We start from the raw sequence: 17,274 nt of genomic DNA on the forward strand, positions 1-17,274 counted from the left end.
CACCGCCTGCGCCGAGCTGGCCCACACCATCGAGTGCAACCCGGTGGGTGGTCATGCTTCTTGGAGTCGCTGCAGAGGCGTGGTGGGGAAGGTGCTAGGATGAATACTTTGGGCTAGTCATGGGCCGGGCGGCTTGCCACGCCAAAGTTGCTTGGGTTGATGACGATGATGATTGGATTCCCAAGCGCTCGCAGCAAAGAGCAGATTCCGCGCCCAGAAGCCAGAGGCGCAGGCCAGAAATGTGATGATGAGGCGCCATTCCTAAGGTAGACTGGCTCAAGCAATTTCCAAACCACCACCTAAGGTGCCTCTCGTCGGACTGCTCCGACCATGCGCCATTGCTGCTACAACTTCGCTCCGAGCCGTGGGTTAAACCAAGATTTCGCTTCGAGGAATTCTGGGTGTGTCTCGAGGGGTTTAAAGAGGCCATCAGGCAGGCATGGGACTGCTCTGTGCCCAACACCGATGCTTGTAGGGTGGTCGATGTGAAGCTGAGGGCAACAGCTAAGGCCCTGCAGAGCTGGAGTATGCGCAACGTCGGAAGCGTCCATTCCCAGTTGTTCATGGCTCGGGAGATCATTGCTCAACTAGATGCCGCGCAAGACACCAGGCAGCTCTCGGACGAGGAGTTGTCGCTTCGAAAGGAACTCAAGATGCACAGTCTCGGCCTTGCATCCTTGGCGCGAACTATCGCACGGCAACACTGTAGAATCTGGTTCCTCGAGGAGGGAGACGCAAACACTAGTATATTCGTTTGGCTGTGGCTTGTCGTAAGAGCAACTCTAGCAGGGCCCCTACTTGAGCCCCCATAGCTAAATATGGGGGCTCAGGTAAAAAATCCAACTCCAGCAGGGCCCCTACTACGGACCCCAAATTTGTTGGCCTAATAAAATCTACCCTCCAGACCCCATTGTGGTGGAAGAATGGGGGCCGGCCCCAATCTTTCCTCTGCCGCGCGGATGCACCCCGCCCGACACGGTCTCCCTCCCAACGTGGCGACTCTCCCCTCCACCCCTCCGGCGGATGCGGCGGCGCAGGGACGGCCCAGATCGATGCGGGCACCCTGCTCCGGCACCGCCATTGCTGCGTGGATGCTAGCGCGCTGCTCCGGTGCAGGTGCTACCGCCCATCCCCGCCGTCGCTCGGGCACGGCCGTCATCCGCGCCGCTGCACAGGCCCGGTCACTGCTCGCCTTGGTACCGGCTCCATTCTCCCCCGTGGCCGGCGTCTCCTCTCTTGCCTCCCTCCGCCGCGCGCGGAGCGGCCCGACCACGCCTCCCTCCGATGGGCGACTGCATTGCCCCTGCCGCTCATCCATGCCCTATGTGTGTGGAGAGGATGAGGGGAAGAAAGGCATGACCCAATGACACGCGGGTCCCAATTGTCATTGGCTGCTGATATGGATTTGGGGGGCTTTGTTTTGGGGCTGCTGCTGGAGTAGAAGAGATTTATTGGGCCAATAAAAGTTGGGGTCAGCACCCAAATAAAAAGTAGGGGCTCTGTTTTTGGGGCTAGTGCTGGAGATGCTCTAAACGATCGTAAATTTTCAGTCGGAACAGTATTTTTCTCTCACACAAACCAGCCAGTAGTACTTCTTCACGAATCAGCAATGATACGAACCAGCCAACCGAACATTGTTCACCTTCAGGCTTGCCACCGGAATCGGAAAAGCCAAATACCTTCCATTCTCCACGATGGCGCCTAGTTCTCGGCGGATGTGGCCAAGTCTGATCTCATCTATGAGTACTACAACGGTATTCTAGGCAAGCCGTTCTAGCGGGAGCACTTGGCTTATTGCCTCAGCTTGACCTGTCGGGCCTTGACGCTTGCTTCACCGAGGATGAGATTTGGGCAGCTATCAAAGAACTGCCGCCAGGTCGCGCACCGGGCCCTGATGGGTTCGGTGGACTGTTGTACCGCGCGGCTTGGCAAATCATCAAGCACGACGTTATCAGCGCTTTCAATGCATAATGGTCGCTCGACGCCGGTCACCAGCGGAGACGTTTTTTTATTTTTTCGAGTGTCAGCAAAAAAAACTATTTATCGAGTGCCAGAAAGAAAGCATTCGGAAAATAACGGGCACTTGACAAAGATGTTATTTGCCGAGTACCGAGCACTCGACAAATAATAACACTTAGTAAAGAGATGATTTGCCGAGTGTCGGGATAAGACACTCGGTAAAGGGCCACCTCCGTTAACAGCCGGCTGGCACCGTTAATCCATTGCCGAGTGTCTTATCCTGACACTCGGCAAAGATGTACCCTCCTTTGCCGAGTGTCATTTTTTTGACACTCGGTAAACCATATTTTTGTTATCACTTTTGACCTCCAAACTTTTTCTGCAGTCTTCGTACAATACCTGGTACTTCATGTTCCAATGTGACATATTTCTCGGACTTTTTCTATATTTCTTTAATTTATTTCATTTAATTGAATTTTCTTGAATAATTCAAATTATAACCGCTAGTCATTCGAATAATGAAAAAATGAATGGAAAAATAACATTCATGTTATTTAGTATAATGTGAGGCCGTATCCAGGAACAGACCACCAATTTCAAACATCTTGTTCACGAAACATGACCGCGAATTTGCGGTCGAGTTGTTTTTAAATTCTATAAAAAGCAAACGAAGTCCGAAAATCATGAAACTTGTCAAGATGTCATAATATCATATGTGGAGGCTGTGATAAAAATTAAGAAGATTTCGTGCAAGTTGTCACGTATGATGCTTACAATCTGAAGAGTCTCCGAAGAAGTTTCATGATTTCGTGAAGAGGGCGACGAAGAAGTTTCATGATTTCCACCCGGCTTCTTCAATCCGATGCAGCACTTATTTTGCACCTCCCGTATGAGGCACGAATGGGGGGCCCGTGCAGGGCCGTTTGTGCTATCCAATCGAGAGATGTCTAAAGGTTCTTTAAAAGAAATATAGAAATAAATGCAAAATTGAGGCTTCCATTGCAGAGGCATACATTCTAGAGGAGGTGGCGAAACTTCACAACAACATACTATGGTGACAACATCCCTAGCGTGCATAATCCAACCTCTCGTTATAGTGCTGGCAAAAATGAATCGAACCTCAGCCTTTTCCTAGGGCAACTCGGAAGCGCAAGTGCATCGACCCCCAAAACCTTGAATCATGAAGAGTGGCGCCATATCATGCTATACGTGTTGACCAACCTTGACGAAGTGAGGCCGTACATGCAGTAAGTTCTCAACGAACTTGTTAAATACGCCATCACAATTCTGCATCCAACCCCTTGTTTCTCATTGGTACAGGGAATTTTCTTCATGAATTCTGACGTCAATCAAGGAATCCTACCGCGCAGCAGCTAGATACCCTTCTTAGATAGGGTGCGGGAAATGGAATAGTCCGATTTCATTTCTTGGTTCAAACGGAAGGTACCGTCTAATTTAGCTCGTACTTAGTTTGACATTCTAAGTTACTCGTACGTGCGAATAAGATAACGATGTATCCTGCTTGAGCTTGCAGGGCTAGAGGGATGCGTCTATGTGTGTCGAGTTGAGACAGGTTGCCAATGGATTTGCCTATAGGGTCAGGTCATTTTTCGGTTATGACGTGAATGGATATCGCTTTCGCACAACAAGCTATGAGCAGAGTCGACCCAATCGAAGAAACCACAAGTTCTAGAGTTTTTATGCCCTGGCGTTGATGAGGTCGAGTATTATGGAAGAATTGAAGAAATATACGAACTCAAGTTTCATGGTTCCAAACCTTTTAATCCCATCATATTCAAATGCCATTGGTTTGATCCTGAAGCAGCGAGACGGACATATTGTAATCTTGGTCTAGTCAAAATTCGACAGGATTCCGTCTTACCAGGAGACGATGTCTATATTGTGGCCCAATAGGCCACGCAAGTTTATTATCTCCCATATGCGTGTCAAACCAAAAGACATCTTAAGGGTTGGGATATTGTGCACAGGGTATCGCCATACGGTAAAGTGCCTGTCCCAAACGATGAAGATTACAACTTAGACCCAAACACATATGACGGAGAGTTCTTTCAAGAAGAGGGACTAGAAGGGAGGTTTGAGATAGACTTAACCGAAGCGATTGGAATGGAAGTAGACAACGAAACGGTTATTGAAGAGGACGCTGGAGATGAGGTGCAAAATGTGAAGGACTTACAAATGCTTGAGAGATTACATTTAAACAATGACAATGGCAATATTGCTCATTCGGATAGTGTTGATTATTTCGACATGATTGATAGTGACGATGAGACTTATGATGCAGCTAATCCCGATCATGAAGATTATTTCTAATACATGTAATACTATTTTATTTTGTAATTACATTTTGTTTATTTTGCATATCTTTCTAAGTACTTCTTGTTTATCTGTGCTTATTGGTTTACTCTTTTTAATTGTAGGTGATTGAACAAAGATGGTAGGTGGTGGGGTGAGGAAGCTAACGTCCTTGTACCGAAGGACAAGCACCGCTGCACCGGGGGAGAGTAGGAGGAGTTGCAGCCGCAGGAGGGATCCGTCGCCTACCACCCCATCGCGTGAGGAGGAGGAGGAGCAGGTGCCCCAGGAGGACGCGCAGGAGGATGAAGCGACAGCAGGGGGTTCCGCTTCCTCTAGTTCGTCGAGCTTCTACTTGCGAGGTCCCGCGAGCCTCCCTCAGCGACCGATACCTCGTGAGAGACGCCCACTGATTCGACCCGAGGGGGAAAAGTAAGTAACTTTAGATGTTATCACTACTTTATATGATATGTTGAAAATCAAAATAGAAACTAATAATTTTTCTTAATCACTTGGGCAGGAACTGGACGATTATGGCGAGTGGAGGTGCTTACACACGCCAAGTCAATGGCATCCTTGGTCTTCTGTGCAAGGAGCACTTCCCTGGCCTGGTTGAGTACGCCAGGAGTGACAGGGGTCGGCCTACTCATTTGACCACTACGCCGCCGTCCCCCGATGCTGCAGATCGGGCCCACAGGGTATTCAACAACAAGGCAGAGCGGGTGAAGCAAGAGCTATGGGTAAGTCCTCGCACTACATTGCTCAATACATCGCATTCATTGGAAATTCTTGAAATAATGATTGGATATATCGTGTTTGTATGCAGGATTTCTTTAGATGCTAGGACGGACATGAGGCCAGGGCGGATGCGGTGGCTACCAAATGCTGCCAAAAACTCATTGTGGACATGCATTACGAGGCGTGCATCCAGGCCGTCGTAACTTACCACGGGACCATCCTTGGAACGAAGGTCACCAAAAGGGACGCAAGGAGCATGACGATGACCCAGGACCAGTACCTACAGGTAAATACAGAACATTAATACTGATTCCTTTTGAGATTAAGTAGGCTTAATTTCATCTTCTGATATGTCATGTACTTGATGGCCTGTAGATGATTCCTTATTTGTGCGCCACGCATCCCTAGTGCTGGGAACAGATGGTGGACAAGTGGTGCTCACGCGAGTGGGAGAAGACACACAACTTGTGTCGGGAGCGGTGTTTGATGATGCCAGGTGTAGCACACCATCAAGGCAGCCCAGCCTTAGCGGATACGCAGAAACATGGGTACACAAATTTATTTATTTTTATAACGCTCAATTCTACATGATTTCTAATCATCTTGCTATTTTTCTCATAGTCGGTGTCACATGGTGGCTAGCCTTGCTCCATCTTCAAGGCATTTGCTATGGCCCACAAGGGCAAGGCGACGTCCGACATCGACTATAGCCCAGAGGACGGGCCCAAGGCGTACAGCAATGCGACCGTCCACAACCGCCTCAGTGAGTACACATCGATGGCAAGGGAGGTCCATGGGCCACAGTACGATCCGAGCATCGAGGACCTTGATGGAGAAGTCGTCATAAGGGTGGGAGGAGGCAAGAAGCATGGGCAGTATTGGATTGGCGATGTCACAATCGACTCAGCCGCTACTCCCAGTCTCTCCCAGATTCAAGCAAGCAGCACGAGCAGGAGCCCGTCCATACGACCTCGGTAGGACACTTCACACCACTGGGTGGAGGCACTCGAGGTTATTCCTAGTTTATTCGTCGTTCATTGGTTTTTTCATACCTTTCCTTTGCATTATTGTAACATTGGGGTGAATATATTGTAGGCCCAACTGGAATAAGAGAGGAGGATACGGGAGCAGATGCAGGCGAAGATGGAGAGGGTGGAGGCCGAGCAGTGGAGGATGGCGGAGATTCTTCAGTACATGCAAAGTCTTGGTGCCGCTACGGGTGTAGTTCCGCCACCTTCGCTATTCGCTCCACCTCCACCTCCAACTCCTCACTATTCTACTCCTGTGAGTATAAATGTTTTAGTTTGTATATTCATGCTTATGGTCAAATCTAGTGGAGTATGAAAGTTTTATTCATGTATGGTATATATTTATCTTGTCTCACACATGCAATCTCTTCTTCTTTATGCATAATCAATCAGCGGCATCGAACAATCCTCATGCTTTAGTGAATCCTTCACCAAATCAGTGATGATACTTGTGGTTGTTAATGGTACTTCTGTTTGCAATTGTGGTTGGCGATGATGGAGCACTTGGATTGCTTGTGAACTTATTTGTGATATATTGTGAGACATGTGATGTTTGTGATATATATGTGATGTTTGTGATATATATGTGGTGTTGGTGATATATATGTGCTATTGATGATATATATGTGATGTTGGTGATGTTTGTTATATATATCTTCTATTTGTTTGGATGGGATGTAAAAAACAAATAAAAAGGTTGTTTTCAGTCACTTTGCTGAGTGCAATGACCATGACACTCGGCAAAGTGACTACCTGGGAACATGCTTTGCCGAGTGCAATGGCCATTGCACTCAACAAACATCATAGATTTGCCTGAGTGCCATGGGCCAGGCACTCGGCAAAGGTGGCCTATTTGCCAAGTGTCTTGTCGGTGGCACTCGGCAAAGTGGCCACCTTTGCCGAGTGTCTAAGTCAACGGCGCTCGGCAAATCTGGTACCTTTGCCGAGTGCTTGACCTTGACACTCAGGCAAAGCCGCCGTCACGATGGCGCTCGCCATCATGGCTACTTTTCTTTGCCGAGTGTCGGATTGGCACTCGACAAAGCCCTTGCCGAGTGTCCGATAAAGTGCACTCGACAAAGAGGTCTTTGCCGACAAACTGTTTACTAATCGCCCTTTGCCGAGTGTAACACTCAGCAAAGGCTTTGCCGAGTGTATATCAGCCTTTGCCGAGTGCCTCAAGCACTCGGTAAAGAAGCTACCTCTGGTAGTGAGTAGCTTTCACTTGCTTAACCATGCCCTGATGATCTTGCTTAGGAAGACTACCGCGTCCACTCGCCTCAACGACTTCTGTCCTATAAGCTTGATGCATAGCTTTAGCAAGCTGTTCGCCAAGTGCCTCGCGCGGAGGTTGGCTCCTAGGCTCCAAGATATTGTCGCTCAGAAGCAGAGTGCGTTCATCAAGGGTTGGGCCGTCCACAACAACTTCCGTTTAGTGCAGCTAGCGTGTCGCTAGCTCCACGCTAGAAAACACCCCTCCGTGCTCATCAAGATTGATATCGCCAAGGCCTTTGACTTCGTCGCCTGGCCCTTCCTTCTAGAAGTTCTATAGCATATCGGCTTCTCTAGGAGGTGGATGAATTGGATCTCCATCCTCCTATCTATCGTGAGCACCAAGGTTCTCTTCAATGGCCGGCTGGGATGTCTCATAGCGCATACCTGAGGTCTTAGACAGGGTGACCCGATCTCACTGATGTAGTTCATCATCATGATGGATGTGCTAACTCCCTGATCAGAGAACCTGATAGTCGCCGGGCACTCGCTCCGCTACCGAGGCACGCGTTCACGCGCTAGGTGTCGCTTTATGCAGATGATCTAGTCGTCTTGGCTGCTCCCAGCGGTGATGACGTACACTGCCTGAGTGAGATCCTGCATCTCTTCGCTGGTGCTTCAGGGCTAATCACCAACTTCCACAAATGCATCATCACGCCGATTAGGTGCGACGAGGACATGGTTGCTGCTGTCCTAGAGGTGTTCCCATGTGTGACGTTAAAGGATCAAAATGCCCAAGAAGGGGGTGAATTAGGCTAATTCTAAATTTTATGCAATAATTAAGTCCTACACTTAGCCCACTTCACCCCTTGTGCCTAGAATGTGTTTCTATTGTTCCACCGCACAAAAGTTTTGCACCCTAGGTTCCAATCCTACTCTAGCATGACAATTCTAGGGATGTAAAGACATGAAATGAATTGCTCAAATGTAAATGCTCAAAGTAAACAAAGGGAAAGGAACACGGTGATGTTTTCCTGAGGTATTGGAGAGTCACACTCCCCACTAGTCCTCGTTGGAGCACCCACGCAAGGGTGTAGCTCCCCCTTGATCCGCGCAAGGATCAAGTGCTCTCTACGGGCTGATTCTTTGACACTTTGTCGTGGTGAATCGCCCACAACCACGCACAACATGACTTGGGTCATCCACAAGCTCCACCGGATGATCACCAAGTTCCCAATCACCACCAAGCCATCTACTTGATGGTGGTCACCAAGAGTAACAAGCACAAACTCTCACTTGACCAAGACAAGCCTAATGAGAAAGGTGGATGCACATTTGCTACTCTCTATTCACTAATGAGATCCTTAATCTTGGGTTCTCAAATCTCAATCACCTCACTAGGCTCTTGCTCTCCCTTGCACTACAAAGGTGTTTCTCAGCTGAACAAATGGGCAAGAGAGCTCCTATCGACGAGTGGAGTAAGTATTTATACCCCCTCATTCAAAATATAATGGTTGGAGGTTGAGTCACCACTCTGCGGGCAGACCAAAAGCTCCGATCAGGGTGACCAGACACACTGATCAGTTATACCCACCACTGTGTTAGATAGAGCCGTTAAGCTCTGACCGAACTCTAACCCGCGTCTAGTCAGCATAAACCGGAAGCGTCCGATCAAGAAAAAGATGTTCTGGAACCTTACTGGAGTCGACCAGACATAGGCACCCTAGCGTCCGGTCAGCACCAACTGGACGCATCCATCACACCAATCAGTTATACCCACCACTGTGTCAGAGAGAGCCATTAAGCTCTGACTGGACTCTGACCGGCATCCGGTCAGCATAAACCAGACACGTTCGGTCAAGAAAAAGATGTTCTGGAACCTTACTAGAGTCGACCAAATGCAGGCATTCCAACATCCGGTCAGCACCAACCGGACACGTCTAGTCAAGAAAAAGCCTCTCTAGAACCTCTCTGGAGTAGACCGGACGCAAACACCTCAACGTCCGGTGCTCCTCCTCTCAGCGTCTGGTCAGTACCAGACAACTACAGTTGATCAAATAAACTGACTGGACTCACCCTCCAGCGTCCAGTCATAACCAGACCAACGTCCGATTAGTCATTTGACCCTCTATTCACTTTCAACTAGAAATCCTACGTGAATGAAGTTGACTCCAATTGATCTTAGGTCTATTCCTGAGCTACCTAGTGCAAAGTTTGACAAGTGTGCACCACACCTAATCCATTAGACTCACCTAGGTCAAGCTACTAGTCCATACCCCCTTTAATAGTATGACTAAAGGAAAAACAAAGTCCTAAACTACTCTAAGTGTCTCTCCAACACCAAACAACACTTAAAACTAGTCCGTCCTTAACCTTGTCGTCTATCCTTTGAAAACCAAAACAATTTCCGTCGATAGGGGCATGACAACCATGATTGCCCAATCAATTATCATTACCATGAGCTAACTTAACTTGCTTCTGCAAAACACACGTTAGTCATAGTAAACTCGTGTCGTCATTAATCACCAAAACCCAACTAGGGGCCTAGATGCTTTCAGTCTCCCCCTTTTTGGTGATTGATGACAACACAACCTCGAGTATGTAAAAGAGATGAGTGAGATTTTCAACATGCTTGGTTCATATAAGCTTTTAACAATAAGAACAAAGAGGTTAGATATGCTTCTATGACCCAAGCCAACATGGTGTACTCAAAAGATATGAATTAAGCATGAGTACATGAAGTAAAGCTCATTTGAATCGGAGTAAAATGCAGAAGCAAGGAAAGTGAGCATAATCCAAGTGACATGACATATATATAACAATGTAGAGAGCACACATATCACATAAGTCTCACCATCACATGTATATAATGCAATGCATGAAAGTAAACGTGAATGCACAAAGTATCAAACACAAAAGACCAAAAGAATCGAAACAAGATCATCTCACACACTCCCCCTAGATCTAACATCTCCCCCTAGATCTAATGTACTCGCTCCCTCTCCCCCTTTGGCGTCAAGCACCAAAACCTAAGGGTCGGATGGTGGGACAGGAGCAGTTGAGTCGAGCGCTGAGGTGCGGTGAGAGATTTGAAACTGAGCTGCATCATCCTCTGACCCTAAACTCTGAGTGGTCAGACCCTCTATAGCTGGAAGTGAAGGTAAAATGATCTGGGTCTACTCAATAACTAGCGCGGCCTATGACTCTAGAAGTATCACTGTAGGAAGTGGAACCACATCTGCTGCTATCGCTGTGACTATCTAAGGTGGCTCAAATGATGCAACAGATGACAGAATCATCTCTGTAGTCCCGATAACTAGAGAAACTATGGTAGGGACAGGGACTCATAACTCTAGAGGTGTAGGCTTCCCTGTAAGCTCACTAAAGGTAGCACCGAGACTCCTGGAGACTGGGGTGTCCATCACTAACACTGAAGAACTCTGAGTTGGAGTGAAGCCCGTAAAAATAGGAGTAAAATGAGGACCCTGAGCTATCACTGGTGAAGCAAACCACTGGGACACCTGCTCTGTAGGTGAAACAAACTAAGTAGCTAGTGGTCTTTGACTCTGAAGTCCACTGGGCTATACAGCTAGAGTTATTGGAGTGGTGGTAGCAGGCTGGCCTATCTGAGGTGTAGACTACCAAGGAGCAACCCCATAGCAGTGAATACATGCTACATGAAGCCAAGTAACTATTGTTGAATCATAAGTTGCTACTGCTACATGGCCTACTGCTACCTTTGAAACTCATCCTATCTAGCCTGAACCGAGGCATGTGTAGCTGCGGTCTCCTATGCCTGTTGTGCCTAGTCCTGCCTCATCCACTCAAGTACAGCTAGAAGAGCTAGGTCTATCTACGGTGGCTGTGATGGAGCTAAGCTAAAGCCACTGGCCTCTCTGTCATGTGGTCGAGGAGCCATCTATGGAATCAGCTGATAGTCATCATTAAAGCTATCACTCGGGTCGCTCTTGACCACATTCTCTAGCTGTGCATCAAGCTCCTCCTCCTCTGTCGCTACAATTCCCCTGACGATCCCATCCTACTGAGCTACTATTTCTGGTACCTCTAGGCGATGGCTCAGCTGATGAGGTGTCCTCGCACGACTATGATGTAGCATCTGGCTCATGTCATATGATGGAAACTTAGTGGTAGCACCTGTGTACTCTGCCATTATCTCAGGAGACTTCTGTGTAACTACCTTTTGGATTAGGAAAGTGATCCAATGAGCATAAGGTAGCTTACGATGACCTCTAAAGCCCTCTGCTAGTGTGTCCTCCATCTCTAAAAGGATTACATCCCAAATATAAAATATAGTTTGAGACACTAGAGAATACACTAACCATAGCTGAATGCGAATCAAACCCTCGTGGTAACCCATCCTCGGGAACAAAGTCCTCCTCATAATAGCATCAAGGAGCTGAGCTATAGGTGTAAGGTCATGTGGTGTCCTGCTCGACCCCTCGCCAAACGGCTCTGTGAAGCATGGTCTGACAAGATTTGTAGGTGGCACAAGTCCTCCATGAGGGCATCTTGGAGGATCTGTCTGACCAAAGCATACCTTGTGAAGGCAAATAGGTGACTCTAGAATCCTCAGTATCTCTCTGACCCTCGAGCTCTAGAGCCTGTAGTCATGGCCTCTGAACACAAAGTGAATAAATCTATGCCTTGGGTCAATCCATAGAGAGGAGTAGAACTCACGAACCATGATGGAACATAGCGACCTGTCCATCCAAGAAGATCTATCAACCCTAGCAGATAAGAGAGGTGAGGATGGATCTACTCACCTACAACTACAACTAAAGACTATGGAGTAGACCCACTAAGATCTGAAGGCAACACCACTATTGATATATGCATTATAGAAATCCTCCTGCAACACGGTGTAGAAGTGCTCTGAGGCACGCTCATCCTTCCTCGATAGAAACCAATCCTCAAATAGTACAAAATGTAGCTGCTGCACTTGTCTGGCTGTGGCTGCCCTTAGGTCAAGGTGAACCACTGAAGGTGGACCCAATGGTCTAGGAGGTGGATGAGAGCCCCGCCTCTGTGTTTGAGGCCTCGGTAACACCTGAGTGTGTGTATGGCTGGAGCATCAAAGCTGTGGTTGTGCTACCTGCTCTCCATACTAAGCATGCTCTATCTGCTCTACTGACTGTGTCTGCTGCTCAGTCTCCCCCTGAGTCTGACTCTCCTCTAAAGAGACACGTCATCCTCCAAGCATGATAGTCCCAGGTGGACTACCAAGACTGGTCTCAATCCTCTCGACGGTGGGCCTCTGGGCGGGTGACAATTGGTCGCCTATGCGAACACCACTGCTAGCTCCGCCTCTCTCTACATGCTCTACGGTGGCTACCACTGCTGCTACCCTCTTTACCTAAACATCATCTAACTTCTGCTTCTTCTTTGTAGTCTTTTTCACCTTTCCCTTTTGCTAAGCAGTTAGGCGAGGTGGAGGCCTTGGATCCTCATCACCGGGACCACCTCCGGCATTCTTGCAACGTGCCATCTCTGAATTTGACGAGAATCACTGCCACTAACAAGAAACAACTGTCAACTGACACTCATGAGGCTTGGCCTCAATCCATACTCGCGGGCTTGGCCCTGAGTAAAACTGCCACAATCAGATCAACCACAAGAGCACCGACTCGCTACACGATGAAATAGATAGGAAATATAAATAATCACTATATTCATCTAGAGGTGAGAAACCCTAAGAAGCAAGCAGTAGATAAGAAATTGAAATCGATAGCTTGCTACCTGAGAAATCCGATGATCCGGCGACTGACAAGCAAAGGAGAGGATCACGGGGCACCACTCAGGATCAGCAATGTTACGCCTAGGGTTAGGGTTGGGCGACGTGAAGTGGTACGACAGCCGAGGAGATGCGGTGGTGCAGTGGATGGCAGCGCGGGTGAGACCCATGGTGTGGCGCGATGCAGGCGGCTGGGGTCCTTGGGCTGTGTGATGGTAGGGGCCTCAGCGGCACAAAGAGAGCAAGGCAGCGCGGACACTACGAGGCAAACATGAGCATGGTAGCGCAATGCAGGCGTAGACTGGGTGAGGGCACGACAAGGCAAGCACAGGTGTGGCGGCGTGATGCGGGCGCTGACGCGGGCGCAGGCTCGACGGTGGAAGTGCAGGCACGAGCAGTCATGAATAGTGGCGTAGCGGAGCGGAGCAACACGCACGGTGTAGTGCGGTGGTGGCATGGCATAGCTTGGCTGCGCGAGGTAGGCACAGGCGCGATGGAGCAGAGTAGCGCGGTGGCACGATTAGGGATGCACTAGCGGCGCGACATACGTGGGAAGAACGATTTATATGGTAGCCCCCCATGATAGACAAGGAAAGAGAAGGAATTTAGATCCACTCGGATTCAACTGACCAGACGCACCGGTGGCAACGACCAAACGCTGCCATCTAGAGTCTGATCAACAACAGAGAGGTCCAAAACCCCTCAAGTCACGACCGAACACGTCTGGTGCCTCATGATCAGATGCTCAACAGAGTCCGGTTGATCCTGACATCTTCATCTTAGTTTGACCGGACATAGGGCCACCTTTACATCAAACACTGGAAGAACACTGTTTAGCGTTCGGTTACTTCTGTGCTGCATCTGTTCACCTCCTGTGAACTGACCGAACACTGGAAGTAGAGTCCACTCACAATCTTTCAACAAATCTTCAAAGTTCCTTCACGCTGCCTTTTCCCAATCAAGTCCCAACTTCAATAAGACACAAATAAACACCAATTGGGACTGATGTGAGAGACCTCTCTTAAGCCGTCAAATTTTTCAAAGTATTTTGCCTTAGGCTATAATTCTTTTTAAGAAAATAGGCAATAAAAGGGGCAAGGAGCAACATGTGGTCACACAATAGGGTTTTATGACTAGTCGGAGCTTCAAATGCTCTCCCTATTTGTGGATAAACACAGTGGGTGCTCAAAAGATAACCGAAAAGAAATGATAAAGCAACACACATGCACATGCCATGCAATACTTGAAAGTAAGTCTAGTTGCTTGTCAAGTTTGATTCAAGGTTAAGCTTCTTCACATGCTTTTCGGCGGTTATCTTAACCATGTTAGACAAGCCCTAAGTGCATTACTAAAAAATTAAACATGTTTTATAATACAATGCAATGCAAGAGACAACACAAGCTTATTTTTTAGTGGTTACTAAAGTCAAGCACATTGAGCTCATTTCTTAACCGACAAAATGAAGCCTTATCTAGCGGTTTAGTGAAGATATCCACCAATTGACCCTCGATCCTTACACCTTCTAGTGATATATCATTTTTAGCAACATGATCTCTAATAAAGTGGTGATGGATATCTATGTGCTTGGTGCGAGAGTGTTGAACTGGGTTATTAGCAAGCTTTACCACGCTCTCATTATCACACAAGAGAGGTACCTTTTCTAGAACTACACCATAGTCTAGCAAAGTTTGCTTCATGTAAAGAATTTGTGCACAACAAGCACCCGTGGCAATATTTTCCGCCTCGGCGGTGGACAAAGCCACACTATTTTGCTTCTTGGAGGTCCAAGACACTAGTGATCTACCAAGCAAATGGCACCCTTCAGATATGCTTTTTCTATCAATTTTGCAACCGACATAATCTGAATCGAAATATCCAACTAGTTGGAATCTAGCTCCTTTGGGATACCAAAGACCAATGCTTGGTGTATGCTTAAGGTACCTAAGGATTCTTTTAACGGCAACCAAATGAGCTTTCATAGGATTAGCTTGAAATCTAGCACACATACACACACTAAACATGATGTCGGGCCTAGATGCAGTCAAATATAACAAGCTACCAATCATAGAGCGGTAGAGAGTTTGATCAACCGTTTTACCTCCCTCATCTAGGTCGAGATGTCCATTTGATGGCATAGGTGTCTTGATTGGCTTACATTCATCCATTTTGAACCTCTTGAGAAGGTCCTTGATATACTTTTCTTAAGAGATGAAAATCCCTTCTCTCATTTGTTTGATTTGAAAACCAAGAAAGAATGTAAGCTCTCCAATTATTGACATCTCAAACTCCTTCGACATCAATTCACCAAACTCTTTGCAATATTCTTCATTTGATGAGCCAAATATGATATCATCAACATATACTTGACAAATGAAGATCTCTCCATCAGGCTTCTTGGTAAATAGTGTGGTGTCAACCTTCCCAATGGTGAATCCCTTCTCAATGAGGAAATCCCGAAGGCGTTCATACCAAGCTCTTGGGGCTTGCTTGAGCCTATATAGCGCCTTGGACATCCTATAAACATGATTAGGATATCTAGGGTCTTCAAACCTAGGAGGTTGATCAACATAGACTAGTTCATTTATGAAGCCATTTAAAAATGCACTTTTAACATCCATTTGATATAATTTCATTTCATGATGCGATGCATATGCAAGGAGGATAAAATGGCTTCAAGTCTTGCAACTGATGCAAAGGTCTCTCCAAAATCTAACCCTTCAACTTGAGAGAACCCCTTTGCAACTAGTCTTGCCTTGTTCCTCACAACAATGCCTTGATCATCTTGCTTATTGCAGAACACACACTTTGTTCCAATGACTCTTGCACCTTGTGGTCGCTCTTCAAGTGTCCAAACTTCATTCTAGGTGAAGTTGTTCAACTCTTCATGCATGGCATTTATCCAATCCAGATCTTGAAGAGCTTCTTCTACATTTGTAGGCTCAATGCAAGAAATAAACGAGTGATGTTCAATAAATGAAGCAAGTTTTTGAGAGCGAGTCATTACACCCTTTGAAGGACTCCCTATGATGAGATTTTGTGGATGTGCTTGTAGTGGGGGTGAATTTCTTCTATCAACCACTTGAGGGAGAGGTTGTGGAGCATCAACATCTTGAGCTTGTGCCTTTCTACTCTCCCATGTTTATCATCATCTTGTGGCACATTTGATGAAGAGGGTGGATCAATAACTTGTACATCATCTCCATCATCTTTGGGCTTGATGTCTCCAATCAGAATGTTCTTCATGGCCTCCCTTAATGGTTCATCACCTACATCATCAAGATTCTCATGTGCTCCTTGGAAGCCGTTAGATTCATCAAATTCCACATCATATGTTTCTTCAACCAAGCTAGTGGCATGATTAAATACTCGATATGCTTTGAAGTTCGATGAGTAACCAACAAGATATTGGCCTCTTGTGTATTGTTGTTGATGTGCATCAAACAATACACCCACTTTGTATTGTTGTTGATGTTGAGCTTGAGCTTTCTTCTCTTGATTTGCCAAGTACCCAATACCACTTCTATCCATCTTTATCACGGTATTCATGAGTAGCTCACTTTGGAGATATTGGCCTCTTATGAACTTGCTCAACCCGGTCTTGAGATATTCTTTCTCTAACTTGAGCTTCTTGTTTACTTCTCTTAGTTCATCATGATTTTTCTCCATATTGAGTCTCTTGTTCTCTTCTTTAAGCATCTCATTCTCAAGAGCTATATCATAATCATTGTCAAGACTTTCTATCACAATTGTGTTGGTGGTTGATAGCTTTTCAAGATCTTTCTTGAGCTTTTCATTCTCATTCTTGAGATTGACATAATCATCATAGTTGTTGGACTCAACCACTTTTTTGCCTTTGCTGCTAGAACCTTGCTCAATGCTCTCAACAATCAAGTCATCACATGATGTAGCTATATCAATCTTAACAACATTGTTAGTAGCATCATATGACTCATTGGATAATAATTCATGAGAAAGAATAAGATTGTCATGATTAATCTTGAGATTGGTGTACTCTTCTTTTAGCAAATTATAACTAGTGATGAGCTCATTATGTATCCCCTCAAGTTTATCATGTTTTTCTCTAAGCTCCTTTTTAGAGGATTTGAGCTCCTTGAGTTTGGATGACAAAATTTTATTTTCTTCTCTAAGCTCAACACTAGCTTTTTCGGCTATGTCATACTTTGCTAAGAGTGAGTCCTTCTCAAATTCTAGTTTTTTTTTTCATTTTTAGCTCTTGTCTTTCTAATGATTGTAGTATATTGATTTAGCAAC

The sequence above is a fragment of the Miscanthus floridulus genome, chromosome 11 (genome assembly GCF_019320115.1).
Source record: "Miscanthus floridulus cultivar M001 chromosome 11, ASM1932011v1, whole genome shotgun sequence".
NCBI lineage: Eukaryota > Viridiplantae > Streptophyta > Magnoliopsida > Poales > Poaceae > Miscanthus > Miscanthus floridulus.